At 37.4% G+C, this 5,088-nt stretch overlaps 2 pseudogenes; one reads left to right on the forward strand and one right to left on the reverse strand.

Moving 5' to 3' along the window:
* Positions 1-1,555: 1,555 nt before the first annotated feature.
* Positions 1,556-2,117, forward strand: LOC110207853 (myeloid leukemia factor 2 pseudogene; annotated as a pseudogene).
* A 1,182-nt stretch (positions 2,118-3,299) lies between these two features.
* LOC110207887 (large ribosomal subunit protein eL27 pseudogene) lies at positions 3,300-3,760 on the reverse strand (annotated as a pseudogene).
* Positions 3,761-5,088: the final 1,328 nt, after the last annotated feature.

Below are 5,088 nucleotides of genomic sequence, written 5' to 3' on the forward strand. Positions count from 1 at the left end.
GGTCTGTTAATAAAAATGCCTGTGACAAAAAAAAAAAATTAGAAACAGGCTCGGTACTTAGAGCATAAGATATAGTGTTGCTTTGGAAAGGCCACACACACTTACTTTTGGTTTTGGGAGGCGTGCCTGGGATCTAAAGTATGGGTAAAACACAAAGCGGAATCATAGACAAAGAATGCTATCTAAAACTTTTCAAGGAAGTAGTGGAAGAAAGGGGTTTATTTATTACAAATAGTCAGCTACAGGAATTTTGGAACATGCTAAAAATATGTCTCACTCCTCCAGAGAATGTGCCATTAGCAACAAAAGTGCCCAGGGTAAATGTAGGGGCAGGAACAGAGGAAGAAGAAGAAAGGAATAGACTATTTGATGAGAAGATTAGAATTGCAGAAGAGGATGAGGTGAAAGGTGTATTCCCTTTCTCTTAAACAACAGAACTGGAGAAAGCTCATTCTCCAAAGGAGTTGTCTGATTTGTATAGGGGGTTTCTGCCTAGTCTCCCTGTCATTATGTTATCTGTTCTATGTGAATGTCTGTGTGTATTTGTGCAATCTGAAACCTTTTGCAGCTAGCTAGCCTTCTCTCCCTACTACCAGCCACCTCCCGGGAGCAGGTGGATGGGGGTGAGATGGAGAGAAAAAATATTTTATTATTTACATTATATGATTGATAAAAGACAAGAAAGTTTAAGCATGCAATAATGAGAGAAGTAGGGGTAGAAAGAATAGCATAATCTGTCCGCATTAATAGCACGAACAGAGGATTTGAGAATAAATGATTTGAAAACTTTTGAAGAGCTATTAGGAGGAAATTCTCTTTCCTTTTTGCATTCTAAAGCTCTGACCAAAGCTTTTGGATGTAAAATTGAAAGATTATCAAAGATAAGTTGTTGGAAAATATTCTCTTCCTTTATCTCCATTCCAACCCTGGCCAAGTTGGGGTGTGAGAGACAGAATGAGAATAGTGAAAAAGAGGGTGCACCCCCTCAGTTCATAAAGCCATTGGAACACAATCAAAAGATAATTTAGCTCATTTAAATTAGTAATATGCTTGTTTCAAATTTTAAAAAATCAACTATCATTACAAATTGGTAAACTTTTGTATTGTTTTGTGCTATGTCAAACAATTTTTAATAATTTAGATATTATTAAAATGTGAATTAAAAAAGACTGAAAGACAGTGGGAAAGCTGTGTAAAAACCAGCTAAATTATTTTATCAAGTCCAGTTAATTTTGTCTCATAATGTTTTATAACTGTCAATTAGAAAACCAAGTATTTCCATCTTTACCTGTAATCAAAGAACAGCTTATAGTTAAAACAATTTGACTATCACTTATGAAAATTACCAGATAGTTAATTAAGTTATTTGAAGTTACTGTTTTAATGTTAACACCTAGAATTTTTAATTACTTATGAGTGAAAAGGATGGGCACAAGGCAATTCTCTCTACTTTGTAAATTTGCCAGGGCTCCTGGAAACTATCTGTTGTGGGCAGAGGTCAAACTCTGCCTTGGATCTTAAACCCTTATCAGACTCTTAAGATTGGCCCTCAACAATGGATGGAGATGCTGCGAATCCCATGTTCCTTACGGAGCTTTTTTCTACTCATCTGCAACATATAAGTTGAATGTTGTCAAGGGGCTCTGGCTACAGCCCTTTCCTTATTATCACATATGAGAGCATTCCAGGGTCTTGGTCCAGTAGTCAAAAGATGTAGGCTGGGCTGTCTCACCCTTTGGGATGCTGTGAGTGACTGGTGGCTTCATAGACATGCTTGGGATGATGAATGACTCGATCAGGAATGTGGAGCACATATCTCAAAATGTGCACTGGATCTGACTATCGGACCTTTTTTTTTTTTTACTTCACTGTCATCTCCTACTTCATTCTCGGTTATGGTGCTCCCAAAGTCTACCAAGAAACATCTGAAATGCACTCAGCTCTGGGAGACAAGGAAGATAATGAGGGACTCTGATGTTGGACCAGACCAGATATCCATTGGGCACCACATCTAAGACAGTGCACACATACTCCAGCATTCCCAAAATCACCATCTAAGTACAGGATGTGAGAGGCAGAGTAATTACCCTATGGAAAAGCTTGCTTCCCCCAATTAGTGTTAAATTAAGGTGACTCAGCCCCCTCAAGCTTAAGAAATCTTAGGAGGAGCTTTTCATTGCCTCCTTTACTGCTTTTTCTTCTCTCCCCCCTCCATTCCCAATCTTATCCTCCCACAGTGAATTTATTGGCCGATTTTTCTTTCTGTTGTTCCCTAGTCTCTTGATTTTTTTTTCTCCCCACTAATCATCAAAAAGTATAATGTCCCTCAGCATAGGTTCTGGGAATAGGAGCCCTGTTTTCCCTCAAAGGTCTGGCAGTAACCATTGGATACTTTTTCACCTCAAAGTGGAAGTCTCATGTTTGGGGCTGTGACCCCTCCTAACTGGCTGGGTAAGGGGTAGGTATTGGGTCCTCTTTCTTCTTGTCCTCTAACCTTATGTTTCATATGGCCATACATATATGTGAGTTACACACACACATACACACACACACACACACAAATGCACACACAATCTCTGCATCCCTCTGCCTTTCGTGCATATGTAAGTAACTTGTATTTATGGAACAAAGGTGACTGGGAAAAAGAAAAGAGGGAAAAAAGAATCATTTGGAGGGAGGGAGGGAGAGTGAGAGAGAGAGAGAGAGAGAGAGAGAGAGAGAGAAATGGGGTATCAGAAAGGAGCAAAAGAGATATAAAAACAGACACAGAGAGGAACAGAAACGGAGAAGTAAAGAGGTAAACATAGAGGTAAAGACAGTGAGGTAGAAAGAAAAAAGCAAGAGAGAAAGGTGGTGGAGGGCTATATATTTTAATTTAAAACTACTTTGGAGATGTTAATGCTATTAATATAAATTTTGTCCACATGGTAATCCCTATTAAGTTGCATTCATTTTTTTTTATCCATGTGACTTGTAGAGTTTCTTGAATCTTTCAGGGGGAAAAGGTTTGAATAAATATAAAATTAAGGCGCACTGAGAAAAGTAGGAGCAGTTAAAATGCTTTCAATCCAGCTATTCTTTGCTTCTTGTGTATCTAGATGCTAACACAATTCTATCAGCTCTTACACGGTAGTTAGTATACTCCCAAACCAGTATATTTGGAAATTAGATATTTCCTTAAAAATATGTACTATAGAAACATCATCATTGTAAGAAAAGTATTTGAGGAGGTGCTGACCATTAAGAGCAAAGTACCTAGAGAATTCAGATTTCTTGATGTGGAATTACCCCATGATATATTCTTTTTTCACTTTTAATAAACATTTTATTTACTGACCAACAAAGTAGTTCTAAAACCGTAGCTTCTGGAAGAACCACTTGTTTTTGCCTGTCTTGTACCTTTCCTCAAATTGGACCTTGGCCTCCCTCCTCGCCTTATGTTTTAGTGCAGGGTCATGGAACACATCCTTGTTGACAACTGTTTTGTCCAATGGGATATCCACAGAGTATCTGCTGGGCATGAGGTGGTTGTAGTTATAAACTTTCATGAAGGACTTGATTTTTGATCTCTTGGCAATCTTCTTTTTGCCCGTTGCTGTAGTCACTTTGCAGGTTAGTGGTCAATACCTGCCACCAAGGCATGGCTGTAGGGCCTGTCGGAGGTCCCATAATCAATGTTCTTTATGATGATGGTTTTGCACCCAGAGTACCACCTGGCCAGGACCAGCACTGCCTTCCCGGGTTTTATGAACTTGCCCATTTAGACACGAAGCGGGTAGCTACTAGAGCCAAAAAAAAAATGACTTTTTTTAAGATAAATGAATATACAAAATGATATTTATGTATCATTTCAGATGTGAGATATTATACATGTAAAAATTTTGCTATGGAAGATTTATATTAAAATATTTATGTGGTATAATTTTAATAAGTATATATTTATAAGCCAGTATTATGAATCCAGATCTATATAAAGAGTCTTGCTTCCTCTCCTGAATTGTGAAGCTATATCACTGCCTGTTTAATAAACATTTTGAACTGGGTGATATACATGCATTTTGAATTCGACATATCTAAAACACCTCTATCTTTCCTCCAAAACCCTGCCTTCTTTCATACTTCTCTATTTCTATCAAGGATACTACTATGTTTCCATTAATACTAGTTTACAACCTCAGTTCTCTTTTCTGCTTGATCCCATAATCAAATAAGTTGGCAAGTCTTGTGAATTCTACCTCCTAATAGCTTTCATATCAATATACTTCTCTCTACTCCATCATCCATCTTAAGCCAGTTCTTATATCAGTTAACTTTTTTTTAGAGAATATGTCTTCTAAATTTATTTTTTAATTAATTTATTCATTTTTAGTTTTCAACATTTACTTCCATAAGCTTTTGAGTTTTAAATTTTCTCCATCTTCCTCCCCTCCCACCTCCCCAAGACAGCAATCTGATGAAGGCTCTACATATGCATTCCTATTAAACATATTTTCAGAATAGTATGTTGTAAAGAATAAATACAATGAATGAGAGGAACCATGTGAAAGAAGAAACAAAATAAAACAAAGAGAGAGAGAGAGAGAGAGAGAGAGAGAGAGAGAGAGAGAGCAAATAGTATGCATTGATCTGCATTCAGAGTCCATAGTTCTTTCTCTGGATATGCATAGCATTTTCCATCAGGAGTCTTTTGGAGTTGTCTTAGATCCTTGTATGGCTGAGAAGAGCTAAGTCTATCAAAGTCAGTCATCACATAATGTGACTGTTACTGTGTACAATATTCTCCTGGTTCTGCTCACTTCACTCAGTATCAATTCATATAAGTCTTTCCAGGTTTTTCTGAAGTCCACTTGCTCATCACTTCTTATAGAACAAGAGTATCCCATTACATTCATACACCACAACTTGTTCAGCCATTCTCCAATTGATGGGTAACCACTCAATTTCCAATTCTTTGCCATCACAAAAAGAGCTGCTATAAATATTTTTATACATATGGGTCTTTTCCCCATTTTTATGATCTCTTTAGGATGCAGCCCTAGATGTGATATTTCTGGGTCAAAGGGTATGCACAGTTTTATAGCCCTTTGG

The sequence above is a fragment of the Phascolarctos cinereus genome, unplaced genomic scaffold (assembly GCF_003287225.1).
Source record: "Phascolarctos cinereus isolate Bilbo 61053 unplaced genomic scaffold, phaCin_HiC Scaffold_4;HRSCAF=312, whole genome shotgun sequence".
Taxonomy (NCBI): Eukaryota; Metazoa; Chordata; class Mammalia; order Diprotodontia; family Phascolarctidae; genus Phascolarctos; species Phascolarctos cinereus.